Source organism: Triticum aestivum, chromosome 7B (assembly GCF_018294505.1).
Source record: "Triticum aestivum cultivar Chinese Spring chromosome 7B, IWGSC CS RefSeq v2.1, whole genome shotgun sequence".
Lineage (NCBI taxonomy): Eukaryota > Viridiplantae > Streptophyta > Magnoliopsida > Poales > Poaceae > Triticum > Triticum aestivum.
The window spans coordinates 699933272-699951951 of record NC_057813.1 but is presented as its reverse complement, the minus strand read 5'-3'; positions in this window follow the sequence as shown (position 1 = coordinate 699951951).

Below are 18680 nucleotides of genomic sequence, written 5' to 3'. Positions count from 1 at the left end.
TAGCAGGTGGAGTAGCACGCAGTGGAGGCTGGATGAACAGAAGCCCGTGTATGAACAGTCGCAGGTGGAGGCTAGAGTAGGTCGACGGTGGATGAACAGTAGCCCGTGCAGGCTGGAGGAGGTCGACGTTGGAGATGAACAGTATCCCGTGGAGTCCCATTTTGTGGTACGCCACACTCCTCCCGATGAACAGGACCCCCGTTTCGACCATAGCGCTCCAACACAAGTCTGTTTCGTCCGTTTTGCGGTACGCCACACCCCTCCCGATCAACATGACCCCCGTTTCGACCGTAGCGCTCCAACACAAGTCCGTTTCGTCCGTTTTGTGGTATGCCACACCCCTCCCGATCAACAGGACCCCCATTTCGACCGTAGGAGGTCCGTTTCGTCTGTTTTGCGATACGCCACACCCCTCCGGATCAATAGGACCCCATTCCGAATGTAGGAGGTCCGTTTCCTCCATTGTGTGGTACGCCAGGCCTCATTTCCATCACTTGTTCCGTCCAAGCACTCCCGATGAACACGACCACGCATTCTGTTCCGACCCAGCCGGTTGGCTCCCACGCGTTCCGTTGCCTCCCGATGAACACGACGCATTCTGTTGCCTCCCCATGAGCACGATGCATTCCATTGCCTCCCCATGAACACAACACATTCTGTTGCCTTCCCATGAACACGAGCCCTCGCCGTACGTATGCGCGAGTAGGCGTTCGAGACCCCGCTCGTATGTACACATACGTGGCCGTATTTTCTTTCTTGCACCCTGGCCGCTGTACATACGTGTACATGCTACGTGCGCGCCTCTACTATGACACGTGCGTGCCTCTACATCCACCAATATATATGTACATACACGTTCGCGACCAGAATGACAACACTACGTACACTTCGACCAGGTGGGTCCCGACTGTCAGGCACTTCCTTGCCTGCGAAGATGTAGCTGGTGGGTCTCAGCAGTCAGGGGGGCGAATCGTTTTTTTGTCCGGACGCACTTCCTTGCATGCAAAGATGTAGCTGGTGGGTCCCAGCAGTCAGGGGAGCGAATCGTTTTTTGCCCGGATGCACTTCCTTGCGTGTGAAGATGTAGCTGGTGGGTCCCAACAGTCAGGGGGGCGACTCGTTTTTTTCCCGGACGCACGTCCTTCGTGCGAAGATGTAGCTGGTGGGTCCCAGCAGACAGGGGGAAACATTTTTTTCGCAAAATATGTTGGCCCGTCCGGTGGGTGTGACACCCCAGAATTTTAACCTTGTTTTATTAATTAAAATTTTGTCAGGAAACTTAAACTTTTATTTTCTAGATTTCCTTTTGATTTCAGAACCATTCTTTTCTTTATTATTATGGAGTTTTGACCCCAAGGGAAAACTTTTCAATCATTATTGGACTTATTTACCATCTCTAATAAAACATTTTTTTATTAGCAGTGGATTTATTGGCATAATTATTGCTCTCTGAACTTTATTTCTTAAAGTGATTTTTCATTAGTTTTGGAGCTCTATTTGAACTACAACCATTTGATAAATTTACTTAAAATTCGAACCAAAATTTGGAGATGTCATGTGATGTTTTCAAATCACTTTTATGCAAAAATATTTTCTGTTCATTGGAGATTTTGAGCTCTACACCAAGTTTTCAAATCTGGTCCAGTGGGCAATTTTGCACTACAACCTATTTAAATATTTCTTTAAAACTTCCACCAAAATTGTGGGATGTTAATAGGAGTATATTATTCAACTTTATGCAAAAACCCTGTTATGTCCTTTGAGAAATTTGAGTGAAACAACCTCTTTTTCATTCTGGCCCAGTTGGGTGTTTTCTACTGCATCCCTAATTATTTGTGCTCTAGTGACCATGAGCTTTCTCTTGCTTGTAGTGCACCTTACCAAACCCTTAAGTCCAAGAGAGTGGACCCATGGGAGGATTTTAAGTGCTTGCGATCATGCCTTTTTCTTTCTGTCCAAAACTGAAGTTTTGCAAAACTTACACTAACAAGTTTCTAGATTTGGCCAACTAACCTTGCCATCCTCACCTTCATCTAAGGAGACCCTGATCTGGAGATTTTGCCCCTCCAAGAGTTTCCTAGATGCTCTTGGCATTCTGTCGAGCACTTGGTGTGCATAGCCAGTTTTGGCATGATTTGTAGTTTGCACTGGGGACTTGACCCCCTGACAACACCACCATGTCCACTAATCTTCTTGCAAACCCTAACCTAGGCCTATTAGTCCCCAGCCTCATCTAAACCCTCTATCACACGCTGGCATTTCACCGAACACCTGGTGCGCATGCTCTGGGCGCGCCCAGAGCGCACGTTTTGCACGCGCGCGCACCGAGCCGCCGCGTCTCACTGCCGCGCCCCCCGTGCTCGTTCTGGCCACTACCCTCTCGCAGCCAGCATGACTGCCTCCTCCCTCGCCGCAGAGCCATCCCTGGGGCCGCACAGTACTGCCGTCAGGTCGGCCACGACGGCTAGCGGCCGGCCACAGCAGGGCTCTGCCACGGACGACGCCGCCCGAGCTACCCCAGCGCACCAGCTGCCCTCGGGAGCAGACTGAGCTTATCCTCAAGCTTGTCCGCAAGCGCCCGTCGCTGCCACAATGCCCTGCAAGCTACAGAACAGCGGTCGCCGACGATCCTATCCACGGCCGCCGCGAACCGACTTCGTCCACCTATAAATAGGACCCCCGAGCTCGCCTAGGTCCTCAGGCAACCTCAAGCAAACCCTCTGGAGCTCCCCTAGCCCGCAATCGACGGAACAAGGCCGTCTTCCCCATCTCCGGCAGGTTCGGCCGCCGCCACTCCCCGGCTCCGCTCGTCACAACCAGAGCCTCTCCCGTCAAACCAGTGCCACCATTCCCTTCCCCTCAGTCTCGCGGAGCCAACCAACACCTCAAACTCGACGGGAAACCACCAGAGATCAAACCTCCAATTCATCCCGAAGCTACCTCCATCGTGGAGCTCGCCGCCGGCCACTCCCTTCGTCCCCACCTACATAACGACCACCGGGAGGACCGCCCTGGACCCGCGGATCCATCCCTGCCCTCCGGAGCCCGCGAGGAGCCACCGTTCGCCGGCGTGGATCGTCGGAGCCCCCGCCCTTGTTCGGCCAGAGGAGGAAGGAGGCGGGGGAGACCGGTCAAACCTGACCAATGGGCCCCCTGGACCCACTGTCAGTGACCACGGGCTGATCCACGCTGGATAAGTGAAAGCGTAAAAGCAAAGTACGCCTTCGACGTGTTCAGTTTCGAAACATTTTTCCTTTTTTTCTGTTTTATTTTAAAAACAGAGTTTGACCAAAACTTTGATTGGCTATATCTTTTAAAATAAAACTCCAAATAAGTTGATTCTTTTTCCTACCTCTCTCAAATTTAGTCTAGTTTATTTTAAGATTTATTTGAAAAAATTTCAGACAACTTGTTTTCACTGTTTTTGAAACTATGTGTTAATTTGAATAATTTCAAAAATAGATTTTTGAAGAAGAAGGCATCTTTCAAAAATGCACCCCCACTTGCATATTCTTGAAGGCAAGCATTCTGAACCCCGGCATAATATTTTTTTTGTGTTGTTTAACACGATTATAACACCACCGTAATACGGAGAACTCATTATTTTATGTGGTGATACGATCATTTGCATGAATGCCTATTGGAGATGTCCTTGCTGTTGGAAATGGTCATACTTGTGACAGCAATCATCCTAGAATGCTTTTCGTGCCTGCCGGAAGGAAGCAGGGAAAGTCTTTGTCTTGGGTAGACCTGAGCTTGTCCCTAGTCCCTCGTCGAGACGAGTGTGTCTGGTATGGCATGATGGGGTATGATGAGTGGTGATTCTGTCTATTGGATGAAATATATTCTTTATGCTAATCATGCAGGGAATACTTAAACCTCCTGAGTCGACCATAGATCGAGTCTTGTTCTAGTAACCCCCATACTTGTTTTGTACTACCACTTGTCCCTACAGCAGGTAGGGTATGGTTCAGTAAGTTGTCAACCCCTTTCTAGCACACACCATACAGAGAGGCCATGGTGGAAGATACCGATTGTAGCCGGTAGGCAGGCCACCTGGTCCGGGGGCATGGGTGTTTCTGGTTGGGACCGAGAGGGGAGGCCACCCCTTAGAGCGCGCGATATACATTTGATCCCATGCTACGCGAGGTTGTAGCCTTCCCACTTAGAGTTTTGCTTGACAGGTGTCGTGGGTGATTCCAGACACAGGTAAGTTAAGCTGGTGTGTGCAAGTTAGGTGTGTTTTCAATTAAAAGACCGTAGATAGAATTAGTCCCGATGGACTAAAGGAATCCGTTACTTGTGGGTAAAGAGTACACCCTCTGCAGAGATTAAACATCTATTCGAATAGTCGTGTCCATGGTTAACGACTATAGTCTGGGTTGGGTCAAGTGTCGGTCTTAGTGTCAGTCTTCAGAGGAGAAATTGCTAAACCAGAACATGGATCACGACGTGTGACTTATGATGATTATGATTACTATTATTATGGACTAACCCCTTTATATTATTTGAAGTATTGAGTATCCCTGGGACGGTTCTACCTCCTGGATATTCACTGTGATTGTTTTTCTTATAAGCCCTTTATGTGGTGTCACTCAGACGCCCGACTGTGGCATGCTGTTATTTATTTACTTTATAAGCCCTTTATGTTGTGTCGCTCAGACGCCCGACTGTGGCATGCTGTTATTTATTTACTCTATAAGCCCTTTATGTGGTGTCGCTCAGGTGCCCGACTGAGGCATGCTTGTTATTTTACTATCCTTTCGAGGCATCGCTTCAGACACCCGATTGGTGCATTTTATTACTACTCTGTTACTACATATTCATGTTGCATATAAATAACCTGCTTGCATGCATCAGGGAATTTAGTTTATGACTGGCGTTGTGACCATAAAATATTTCAGAGCATGATTATCGTTTGTTATATTATACCTGTGTCCATAATGTTTGCGAGTATATTCAAAGTACTCACTGGCTTGTCCCTGGCTATTGTCTTGGCCAGATTTCTTGCATGGAGAGGAGCGTTGCGATGACAGCCCCGACACCTTAGCAACGGTGATAGCAGCCTCGCGAAGATAGGAGTTAACCTGGTCAGCTATTCCTGTGGAAAATGGAGTCCCATAGACGCTGATGACCCACAAACCGCTTTCGCCATCAACCACTAGCAACCTTATGTTGTACTCATAGGCCAGAATGGTCTTGTACTACATATTATGTATTTTTGCCTGGAGTTTCTGTATCAAGTTGGTGCCTCATCAGCTAACAGTAATCCTGGGGCTGGTGAGCACAAAGGCCATTTTCTGAGAAATTAATACCCGAAAAACCGGTCGTGACAAACTTGGTATCAGAGTCAGTCTGACCATTGGCTAATCCTATCTTAGCCAGGTCGAAAAACCTAGGTTAACCAACCCACCAGACCATAACCTAGCCCCGGCCAAGCTTCCCGTGCAAGATAGCCTCACAATGACCCGACACTTTTTGGCAGTCGGTGCCCAACCTATCAGCCTAGCCTGTCGATCACGCGCCAGTGACCGACCCCTAATTTGTCCCATTCGCAAGCGTGCGAAGGAAGACTCCATCCCCTTTTTCTATAAAAAGGGCACGATAGCCTCAACACAGCACAACACAAACTCTTTCCCAGACCGAGCTATAATGCCTAGCCTCGTCGTACACAATGAAACCACGGCAAGCAACCTTGGAGGTTTTGTGACCGTGCTCACAAACCTCACCCGCCGTGCCTTTGCATTAGAAGAGCCCCCAAAATATGTTGTGTACCAAGGACCCATGAGCGGCGAAAGCCGTCAATTCTGGGCCACTGTGCACATCTATGGTAGGGGTCTATCGCCCGAACGCCCCTATAGGTTCACCGGAAGGACAACTTCCTTTGAGCCACAACTAGCTGCTCGAGAGGCTATAGTTCAACTCCGGCACTTGTCGCCCAGAGTTAACTGTCGCTCGTTATACTACTACCCCAGCCGTGACGGGTACGGTAGGCCACCCCAGGTTGCCAATGGAGATCACGAGACGGATCCTGCATTGTTGCATCTGGTATGCTATGTAAGTGCACTAGAGGATCTGTTCGATCAAATCACTCTTGATCTGATCGCAGCTTGTGGAGAACTGATACGCCGAGCCCCGGCAATAGGAGAAGACGAGCCCAACGCCAACAACCCAGTTGTGCTGTTCGGTCAACTGATCGAGTCCTTGAGGTCTACCCCAGTCATCGACCATAATACCTTGATGACCCCAGAAGTGCTTCGTCGCCTTTTGGGAACACGTTCCAACGGGATTGTGGCCAACAATCCCCGGGATGGTCATCATCGTTACCCTGACCCTGCAGCCCCTCAACCCCCTCCAACTAATCCCGACGGTGAAACCCGTGGAGAAGCCTCGACGTCCGCAAGGCACGCCCGCTTAGATATTAACGAAGTAGATTAAGTCACTCGAGTAGTACCGAGTCTTGGCATGACCACGCCCGGTAATTGTGTGACATTGTATCGCCACAATTAAATGCTATTTGCTTGTGCACCCCTATTTTAATAGCAGCCATGCATAAGTATGTTGGTGTGCGATTGCATTTTTAACCTGGGCGTAGCTGCCAACCCCGACGACACAAAGTTTGTGCTATGAGTAAATTTTGTTTTTAGTTTTGACCAATAGGAATAATATTTTCAAAACAACTCTTAACAAATCTCGAGGACGAGATTTTTCTTAAGGGGGTAGTGTTGTGACACCCCAAAATTTTAACCTTGTCTATCTATCTATCTATCTATACCTACCTATACTAATTCTAGACTCTCTAGAAAATCTCACGTTAATCAGTAATTAGGTGCCGTTAATCTGGTGGGACCACGTTATTACGATGTAGATTAATCCTAGATATTTTCATGTTAAATAGAAATTATGAGCAAATTATCCTGTGGGACCGAAGCAATCTCATGGCTGGAAAAAAGGAAGAAGTAGCACGTATATGTTTGAAATTTGATCCATTAGATTTAATAATGATCAATTGATGGCCGTGAGATCAAGCTTAATCCACCTCTCCACGCATGCATGCCTTCTTACGGAAGAAAGAGGAGACAAATATAAAAAAAAAATGCATCTAATCAGCGCCGCCTCCTAGCCCTCCATTCAATCCAGCGAGCGTTGTTTTCTCTCCAACAACGCCTCCTCACAAGGAAAATCTCCTATGGAGCTTCCGCTCATGGACACCCCTTTATCTAGCCATTCAATTCTCCATCGCGATTCGTGCAAATACTTTTCTCTTTTTCGTTTCTCTCATATAGTTTAACATACGAACTTCATACTTTTTCAGCACAACAGAACATCCTTACTAGAATGTGGGAAAAATACTTTCAGATTTTTTCGCGCATCATAAATAATAGAAATAAGATTTTTTAATTAAAAAAATCTCATTTTCTATATTTTTCTTGGACAAAAAAATCTGAAAGTTTTATCCCACATTGTTCTAAGAATGTTTTGTTGTCCTGGAGAGTTTCAAGTTCATTTGTTGTTTTGTTTTGAAGAAACAAAAAAGAGAAAGTTTTCATGTAGTAAGTTAGTTGTGTAGTACGGATCTCAAAGCAACATTAGATGGTGAGGATAGGAGGTGTCTAGGAGCCCGTGCTCTAAAAATCCGCGTCCCTCCTCACAATCTGTTGCACCTTCCATTAACATCAATCGCGGGCATCCGACCTAGGGTTCGCCCTCGGCCCTCACTCGTGAACGAGCCGCCAGGCGCCCGCGTCTCTCCAGTAGATGACACCTACAACAGGTAGTCCGAGCATCATCTGTACCGGGTGTTGTGACGAGTAGATCGATCCATGTAGTGGTATTCATGAAGGTCTAGCGGCGATGTGCTTCTTGAAAGGAGATAGGTGCATGGAGTAGGAGAGACAAAGGAGGGCGGCCGCGCCCTCTTTCAGTTGTCAGCACCGGCCGATTCCAGTTGTTGCCTCTGAATCGACATGGTGGTGATGAGTTTAATCCGCCATCCAATCATGAGTGCCTCACGGTTTCCCCTTTCCTTGATCTAACAAGGCGGAGAAAGCACCAGTGGCTGTTGGCCTCTCCCTTATGTGTTGATTTGGTCTTAGAAGAAAGAAAGGCTTAGAAGAACACGAAGAACTCTATTGATTAAGTTCCAGTGGGGTTGGACTTCTCGATTCGAATTGCCAAGGACGAGTTTGACTCCACAGCCATGTGACCTCCTGAAGCTTCCCCAAGGTTGTTGTTTGGTGTTACACTGTCTTACCATGTCATTTTTGCATCATCTAGGTGATTTGGAGGACAAATTTGTTTTTTGTCGGCAACGCCAGGTTAGCCAAGTTATCTATTTTTGCATCATGCAGGTGATTCAGAGGCCATAAGTTTTGTTGGCCGCGATGCCGAGTTAGCCAGGCTATTTAGCGCAACATTGGCATGTGGGCAGCAGCCTGGCTGATTATACACATGCATGTGTGCTTCAGCTACCCATTGATGACATCACCGGCCGCCCCCACCCATCTCTCATAACTTCCCAAGGTAAAACTGCATTGTACGTTCCTTTGGTTACCCAATGATTAATTTTGCACATTACTTCTCATGCTTGGTTTTATCCTGCCATCGTGGTGTCAGTTATTTTGTGGTCTGTGAATGTAAAAAAATATTGGTACGAATCTAGCCTAAATTATTCGGTAACTCAAGATCCCCAGGTAATCTGATTTGGACATCTCACAACGCACATCTTTCATGACAAAATTATGCCTGTATGTAGTAGTAATGTTTTAGTCTGAGTATTCACTTATTTAAGTGTATGTAGAACATGCGAGAAAGTAGTGGATAGTATATTCATGAGGATTTTGGGTTGTTCAGAAAGTATCAGTTCATGGTCCTTGGGCTGGGGTCTCAATTAACTCTTAAGCTAACGCAGATATTATATTCCTGTTGACATTGTGCCGCGAGTTAAAAAAAAGACAGCCACGTTGAATTTTACCACCTTACAAAGTAGGAGATTATGCTGTGAATAAGAAAAAGGATCACCGTGTTGAAAAATCCCCTATGGCAAGAAAAAGGGACCTAGGAATAAGGACATCACGTTATTTCTATGTTATCCTTCATTTCTATGTCAATGCTTATCCAAAAAAGGGAAAGGTACCTCTAATTGTCACCTCGAACTCAATCTAGCAGTCTAAAAATAGACTCCCTAGAAAATCTCACGTTAATCAGTAATTAGGAGCCGTTAATCTGGTGGGACCGCGTTATTACGGTGTAGATTAATCCTAGATATTTTCATGTTAAATAGAAATTATGAGCAATTTATCCTGTGGGACCGAAGCAATCTCATGGCTGGAAAAAAGGAAGAAGTTGCACGTATATGTTTGAAATTTGATCCATTAGATTTAATAATGATCAATTGATGGCCGTGAGATCAAGCTTAATCCACCTCTCCACGCATGCATGCCTTCTTACGGAAGAAAGAGGAGACAAATATAAAAAAAATGCATCTAATCAGCGCCGCCTCCTAGCCCTCCCTTCAATCCAGCAAGCGTTGTTTTCTCTCCAACAACGCCTCCTCACAATCTGTTGCACCTTCCATTAATATCAATCGCGGGCATCCGACCTAGGGTTCGCCCTCAGCCCTCACTCGTGAACGAGCCGCCAGGCGCCCGCGTCTCTCCAGTAGATGACACCTACAACAGGTAGTCCGAGCATCATCTGTACCGGTTGTTGTGACGAGCAGATCGATCCATGTAGTGGTATTCATGAAGGTCTAGCGGCGATGTGCTTCTTGAAAGGAGATAGGTGCATGGAGTAGGAGAGACAAAGGAGGGCGGCCGCGCCCTCTTTCAGTTGTCAGCACCGGCCGATTCCAGTTGTTACCTCTGAATCGACATGGTGGTGACGAGTTTAATCCGCCATCCAATCATGAGGGCCTCATGATTTCCCCTTTCCTTGATCTAACAAGGCGGAGAAAGCACCAGTGGCTGTTGGCCTCTCCCTTATGTGTTGATTTGGTCTTAGAAGAAAGAAAGGCTTAGAAGAACACGAAGAACTCTATTGATTAAGTTCCAGTGGGGTTGGACTTCTCAATTCGAATTGCCAAGGACGAGTTTGACTCCACAGCCATGTGACCTCCTGAAGCTTCCCCAAGGTTGTTGTTTGGTGTTACACTGTCTTACCTTGTCATTTTTGCATCATCTAGGTGATTTGGAGGACATATTTGTTTTTTGTCGGCAACGCCAGGTTAGCCAAGTTATCTATTTTTGCATCATGCAGGCGATTCAGAGGCCATAAGTTTTGTTGGCCGCGATGCCGAGTTAGCCAGGCTATTTAGCGCAACATTGGCATGTGGGCAGCAGCCTGGCTGATTATACACATGCATGTGTGCTTCAGCTACCCATTGATGACATCACCGGCCGCCCCCACCCATCTCTCATAACTTCCCAAGGTAAAACTGCATTGTACGTTCCTTTGGTTACCCAATGATTAATTTTGCACATTACTTCTCATGCTTGGTTTTATCCTGCCATCGTGGTGTCACTTATTTTGTGGTCTGTGAATGTAAAAAAATATTGGTATGAATCTAGCCTAAATTATTCGGTAACTCAAGATACCCAGGTAATCTGATTTGGACATCTCACAATGCACATCTTTCATGACAAAATTATGCCTGTATGTAGTAGTAATGTTTTAGTCTGAGTATTCACTTATTTAAGTGTATGTAGAACATGCGAGAAAGTAGTGGATAGTATATTCATGAGGATTTTGGGTTGTTCAGGAAGTATCAGTTCATGGTCCTTGGGCTTGGGTCTCAATTAACTCTGAAGCTAACGCAGATATTATATTCCTGTTGACATTGTGCTGCGAGTTAAAAAAAAAGACAGCCACGTTGAATTTTACCACCTTACAAAGTAGGAGATTATGCTGTGAATAAGAAACAGGAACACCGTGTTGAAAAATCCCCTATGGCAAGAAAAAGGGACCTAGGAATAAGGACATCACGTTATTTCTATGTTATATCCTTTCTTTCTATGTCAATGCTTATCCAAAAAAGGGAGAGGTACCTCTAATTGTCACCTCGAACTCAATCTAGCGGTCTAAAAATAGACTCCCTAGAAAATTACAGGCCATTTGCACTTTCTCAAAATACACGTTTTTGCTGGGTTGATTCTAATTATAATGTTGGGTTGGGCCAGCAATGTTATCAAGAAATAAAAAGGGGCTGAGCATTTTGTTATAAATATATTTAAATAATAAGTAATATTATTACATTCGTCCTTAAATCGTACCAAGTTTTTGTACACAATCACTAGGATTTTCTTGCAAAACAATCCAGAATTTTATTTGTTAAGAAATTATTTTTATAAGTTAATAAGATGTGGGATATTGTTTTCTTACATATGTAAGTATCTGTTAATTATATGATGACAATAAAAGTAATATATAATAACATATAAAATAATTTAAATATATATAATATAGTTAGAAGGGAAACATAAGTTGGACTTGGCGTTCCTATTCTTATATAGAAAAATAGAACAGACCTCTGTGTTTTCTTCAAAAAAATATATAAATTGGGCTGCCAAAAATAAAACCTCTGATGGGAGGTCCATAGGCCGGTCGATACATGACGGCCCTAAGAAAATACAAACAGACCTATGGACCTCCCAACCGAGGTCGTGGGCTGCGCATGTTAAAAATGAAAGCCTAGACGGGGCAGTCCAAAACCACGTCCAACACTTGCCAAAACTTCGTCCCTCGTTTTCTCTGTGTTTCGCACACTAGACATTGTGTGGGCATTTTGACTGTGCATCATATGAAGATGTGCTATGCATGAATGTTGATCAGCATGATGTTACACTACTAGGAAAAACACTACCAGTAGCGTGGGTTCACTACGGCGCTACAACTAATTTTTACCAGTAGCGCATTTTTTACCCCACGCTACAGCTAAAAAGTTAGTAGTAGAGCGTGTGCACCCGCGCTACTACTAACCTAAAACCCACGCTACTACTAACCTAACTACTAGTAGCCCTCACTTTTGACCCACGCTAATACTAACAATTTAGGAATTTAAAAAAGATAAAAATTACATGTAGTACTCATGAATGGTAAACGTCCAGTACAAACCAAACCAACTCATAGAACCATCTCAAGATTCCATTTAACATCAGACACACACAACCATCATCGTAAGGTGGGTACCTTCCCTAGTGGCACCAACCTAAACAGACCACCTCTCTAGATGTATCTACAAGGCTAGGAGTTCAGATGCCGCTGGACCCGAATCCTCCCTCTCGCGGACGGTGGCATCGAGGTCATCCACATCGGCGACCTCCGGCGTCGAAATCACCTGGACGATTGTCAGGACCCCGACTCGATGTCACATCGATCTAGCTTGTAACACCTCATATCACTTTGCGGCCTCACGCACGGTATCCCCACGGGTGTCGCCTTACCTTTTCCCGGGACCGTTTGCGCCTTTTGGCTCACGTATATGATAGCGTCGCTAGCATCCATATGATAAGGAGCCCGGGCTGACATGACTAGTTGTAAACCCAAAGTGGCACAGACTTACAGGGACAGGCATCCATGACCCAGCTTCGAACGTGTCGGTCATCAGCAAGTGGGTCCGGGCTGTAGCACTGGGCTAGCAGGAATCCGGTAAACCGGGCTGTAGCGGGCTAATAGGACTCCGGTACTCAATGCGTGACATTTCCCCGAAGGGACAGACACAGGAACGAAGAAGGACACATGCCTGCCAGCCTAAGTGTTCCAGAGCAGTAGCAAGCTACCATGGCTCAGCGGTAACACTAGGAGACATTTCCCGGTAAGAGAGGCTACTAAAGATAAACAACTAGATAGTCAGATCCCACACATACCAAGCATTTCAATAACATACACACAATATGCTCGATATGTGCAAATACAACATGGCATCACAACATGACTCTACGACACAAGTACTTTATTTAAGGCTCATAGAGCCATACATAACATACACATAGGTACGGGTCACACGACCCAGCATTCAAGTCATACAGTCATACAAACCAGCAGCGGAAGTAGCTTGTCTGGGTACAGACAACTAGTAAAATAAAAGAGGCTTGGAAAGCCTAGCTATACTACGTGGTCCTTCACAAGCTCAGGATCACCACCTGGGCCTTAGCCTACTCATTGATGTCAACGTCTATGAAGAACCCATCAGAAGGGGTTGCAGCGTCTTCTGTAAAAAATGTAAATTATAGCAACATGAGTACAAAGGTACTCAGCAAGACTTACATCAGATCCTACATACATGCACATTATCAAGAAGGGTTGGTGGAGTTATTGCAGCAAGCCAGCTTTGACTCTTGGCTAGGCTATCCTACGAGACTCCAACTTGAAATGGTTTTGCGTACACGAGTCCACTACTCACCACTTCAATACACTACCGAGGATCCACCTACGTCTTCCTACGGAAGAGCCATCCTCGGCACTCACACTTATCTTGAGGCTTTTAGTAGTTTCCATTTACTTGTCTATGAACTGTATAGGCAACCAAGTAGTCCTTTACCGCGGACGCGGCTATTCGAATAGATCATGATAACCCTGCAGGGGTGTACTTCTTCATACACGCTCTCACCACTTACCGTCGTTTACACGACATGTACTCGGCAACCTTTAAGCGGAAGCCTAACGTGGGTGTCGGCCACGACCTACCTAATCACCTAAGCCTCTAGTCCAGGTTTATCGCCTATTCGGGTTCCATCCATGAGGAGATCCGGCCGAGGTTTCGCTCACAGCCCCAAATGATGTGAACAGGGTTCCTGAGATACCTAACGGGTATTCGGTACACCGTGCCACGTACCTACCGCATCACAGCCCACCCCCACGGTCAACGCTGTCCACGGCCTCCAGTAGGCTACAAACACCAGAAACTACTTGCAACTCCTGGACAGAGAACTAGGGTGAATAAGAAGTCGAGAGGGTCCATTGTTTTCGGGCCCAATGCATGGTAGTAGCTGAATCTTAAATCACACATGCAGATCTCAGTGCTTAAGGTCGGCTTCAATGAAACAACCCACCATGTACTCCTACATGGCCTCTCATCGATACCTTTACCAAATCGTGTTTACCACACCACTCTCATTACCGACATAATCATTTCACTCTAGTCCATCACCCAGATGAACCAGACCTGACACGACTCTAAGCATAGCAGGCATAGCAAGGTAGGAATAACACATACATATGGCTCAATCAACTCCTACACATGCTAATGGGTTTCATCTAGTTACTGTGGCAATGACAGGTCATGCAGAGGAAATGGGTTCAACTACCGTAGCACACAGCAGTTTGAAACGCGTTGTCTTAATGCAGTAAAAGAGAGCAGGAGCGAGAACATGGGATTGTATCGATATGATCAAATGGTTGGTTGCTTGCCTGATGGTTCGATGCACTGATACGGTTCTTCGTTAGGGTAATCACGGTACTCCTCGGAGGCAGAACCTGCCGCAAAGAACACCGATACACAACCATCACCAAACAATGTGCGACAATATGATGCATGCATGAAACATGGCAATATGAGTGTGTTGGGCTAATGCAACTAAGACTAGAGGGGTTTGAACCAATTTGAATCAAAGATTCAAATTTCAAACTCATACATGCCCCTTTAAAGTGTTTTTCCTTGTTCTACACTAAACATCAAGTTAACTTGTTTAATCATGCATGAAAATAGTACAGATGGATAGATTGGATTTTTCTGATCATTTTTCATATATAATTTGTCTGATTTGGAGTTACAGAATAAAAGTTATGAATTTTTGAAGTTTAAACTATATTCTGGAATTTCCTATATTAGATTAAATCCAGAAAATCAATTACTGCGTCAGCCTGACGTTAGTGTGACATCAGCAGGTCAACGGGACACGGTCCGGGTCAAACCTGACAGTGGGTCCCGCGTGTCAGTGTGATTAGATTAGTTAAAGTTTAATTAAAACTAAACCTGTTTAATTAACAGGGCTGGGCCCCACCTGTCATTGACTCAGGAGAGTCAACCAGGGCCCACCCGTGGTCAAACCCGGGTCGGCTGCACCGGCGTTCAGCCGCCGGCGAGCCCGACGCGGCGGCGGAAGTGATTTTTGCCGTTCCGGCAACCAAACGAGCCGCGGAGGCCAGCGGAGAGGAGCTGAGGTCGAGCCGCAGCTCTTGGTGGAGTCCGTTGGGGTCGGGGTGGCCGGAGTTGGCGCCGGCGACGACTTTGGCGGCCACCGCAGTTCGGCTGAAGTCGAACTTGTCGCTAGGGGGGTCAGTGAGGTGCGGGGAGTAGCTAGTTAGGTGCTACGTGACGCGGTGAGCATGATGGACACCGTGGAGTGGTCGGAGGGTGACCGGGAGCACGTCGGCGACGAGCTCCATGGTGGTGGGTGCGGTTGAGCTCCGGGAGGTCGCTACACGGCTCGGGAACGAGAGAGGGAGGGTAGGAGGGGTAGCTAGGCTCACAGCGCACCCGTAGAGGCCACCGGCGGGGTCGGGGACGAGCTGAGGCGGCGACGGTGTTGAAGGGGATCTCTGGCAACGGCGGTTCGGGCGAGGTCGTTGCGGTGGACTCGGGTGTTGCGAGCGCTCGGGGCTCGGCTTGCTCGATGAAGTGGACAGCGGCGGAGCTCCTGGACACGACGAGAGGACGCACGGGCGGCGGGGAGCGCGGCTACGACGTAGGCACGGCGGCGGTAGCGTCGGCCATGGCTGGGGGACGCGAGGGGGAGGAGCTGGAGAGGAGAGGGGGTGTCTGGGGGGTTCGGGGAAGAGAGGGGGAGCGATCCACGACGTCACCGGGCGAGGGGAGCGGCGAGGCGGCGAGCAGGTGCGTGGCGTGCGCTGCGGTCGCAGTCGGGCACCTGCCTGCCTGCCTGGCCGGCAAGCTGCTCGCTGGAGCAGCGCTGGGCTGGGCCGGCAGGTGGGCCGGGTGCTGGGCGCCAGGTAAGTTTTTCTATTTTTTCCTGTTTTCTGTTTTTTTTAATACTTCTGCAACTTTGTTGATTTATTAAAAATACTTAGGAAACTCCTAAAACCACCAAACTACTCCTGGTCCATAGTTGGATTATTTCCAACATGAAACATTTTAGTTTGGAGATATTTGGGCATCTGAATATTTTATATAATTTTAAATGCCCAAATTCAAATATCTATGATTTAATTCAAAGACCCTAGGATGACCTAGGAAAATGTGCATCACTTTTGTCAAGGGTTCTGAACCAGGACAAAAATGATGGGCATTTTAGAAGGGCATTTCAGGTTCATTGAAAAAGTTTTTAGTAAACCCTAGTTGGTTTCAGAGGGGGGCTGGGGGTTCTGTCATCCCCATTTTAGGTTTCTGATGAAAGAATAAACATGATGCAACACTCTAATGCATGACTAGCTAGGGTGTGACAACTCACCCCCACTCAAAAGAATCTCGTCCCGAGATTTGGGTTCCTCCCGGAAGAAGGCAGGATACTCAAGTGGAAGATGATCCTCCCTTTCCCAAGTTGCTTCATCCTCAGAATGGTGCGACCATTGAACTTTGAGAAACTTGATATTATGACGTCGAGTGGTACGCTCGGCCTGATCGAGGATACGAATGGGGTACTCTCGATACGTAAGATTATCTTGGAGATCAAGCGTTTCGTGGTCCACTCCACGGATAGGATGCGAGAAGCGACGCCTGAGTTGAGAAACGTGGAAGACATCGTGGACTCTGGAGAGATGCGGAGGTAGTTCCAACTGGTAGGCAACTTCCCCTCGTTTTGCGAGAATGCAGAAAGGTCCAATGTAACGAGGAGCCAATTTGCCTTTGATACCGAAACGATGGGTTCCCTTCAGAGGAGTAATCCGAAGGTAAGCCTTCTCGTCAACCTCGAAAGTCATAGCCTTATGTTTTCGGTCATATTGACTCTTTTGACGAGATTGGGCTGTTTTCAACTTTTCACGAACGATGCGAGCCTGCTCTTCTGCTTCCTGAATCATATCCGGGCCAAAGAATTGTCTTTCCCCGGTTTCTGACCAGTTAAGGGGTGTTCAAAAACGTCGTCCATAGAGCACTTCAAAAGGGGCTTTACCCAAGCTAGATTGATAGCTGTTGTTATAAGCAAATTCGGCAAATGGAAGGCATTTCTCCCACTCCATACCGAATGAGATAACAGAGGCTCGAAGCATGTCTTCTAGGATCTGGTTGATGCGTTCCACTTGACCACTTGATTGAGGGTGGAAGGCGGTGCTAAAAGAGAGACGGGTTCCCATAGCATTTTGGAAACTTTCCCAAAATCGAGAGGTGAAAAGACTTCCTCGATCCGAGTTAATTTCCAAAGGAACACCATGGAGAGACACGATTCGGGAGATGTATAAGTCTGCCAACTGGCTAGCGGTTATACTCTCACGAACAGGTAAGAAATGGGCCACTTTGGAAAGACGATCGACAACGACGAAGATAGCATTATTCCCTCTCTTGGTTCTGGGAAAACCGGTAATGAAATCCATACCAATTTTATCCCATTTCCATTCAGGAATAGCTAAGGGTTGAAGGGTGCCAGCAGGCCGTTGATGCTCTGCTTTTACACGACAGCAGACGTCGCAATTAGCAATGTACTGAGCAATTTCTCTCTTCATTCTAGTCCACCAGAACCTCAAACGTACGTCCTGATACATCTTGGTACTACCGGGATGAATGGTGAGAGGAGATTCATGAGCTTCCTTAAGGATCAGTCGTCTCAGGTTTCGCACTTTGGGAACCACTAGTCGATTCCCGAAGTACACGACCCCTTGATCATCAATGGAGAAACAATTCGCAACTCCTTTCTTGATGTTTCTCCTGATGCGGGAAATTCCCGAATCTACCTTCTGTGCTTTGATGATCTGATCCGTAAGGGTAGGTTTTGCCACCAAGGTGGAAAGAAAACCTTGAGGAACAATGTGAAGGTTAACCTTCCGAAATTCCTCATGGAGAAGCGGTTGGCTTTGTCGTAACATCAGGTTGTTACAATAAGATTTACGACTTAGCGCATCAGCCATGACGTTGGCTTTCCCTGGGGTGTAAGTTATTCCTAAGTCAAAATCTGTGATCAACTCGACCCAACGTCTTTGCCTGAGATTCAAATCCGGTTGGGTGAAGATATACTTCAGACTTTGGTGATCAGTGAATATTTCGCAACGATTACCGAGGAGGTAATGTCGCCAGGTCTTAAGTGCATAGACTACGGCTGCAAGCTCTAGATCATGAGTAGGATAATTCTCCTCATGTGGGTGCAATTGCCGTGAAGCGTAAGCAATTACGTGTCGATCTTGCATGAGAATGCAACCTAGTCCTTGTCGTGAGGCGTTGCAATAGATAACAAAGTCCTTGGAGAAGTCTGGCGGTACCAGTACGGGAGCAGAAGTCAGGCGTCTTTTCAGTTCCTGAAAGCTGTGCTCACATTGTGGAGTCCACTCGAACTTTTTATCTTTCTTGAGGAGTTCGGTTAGAGGTTTAGCAACTTTGGAGAAATTTTTGACAAAGCGACGGCAATAGCTCGCTAAGCCCAGAAAACTCCGAACTTGCTTGACCGATTCAGGTGGAGTCCAATTAAGGACGGCTTGTACTCGCTCAGGGTTAACAGCAATACCTTTACCAGATATTACATGACCCAGATAGGTCACTTCTGACAACCAAAATTCACATTTAGAGAATTTGGCATAAA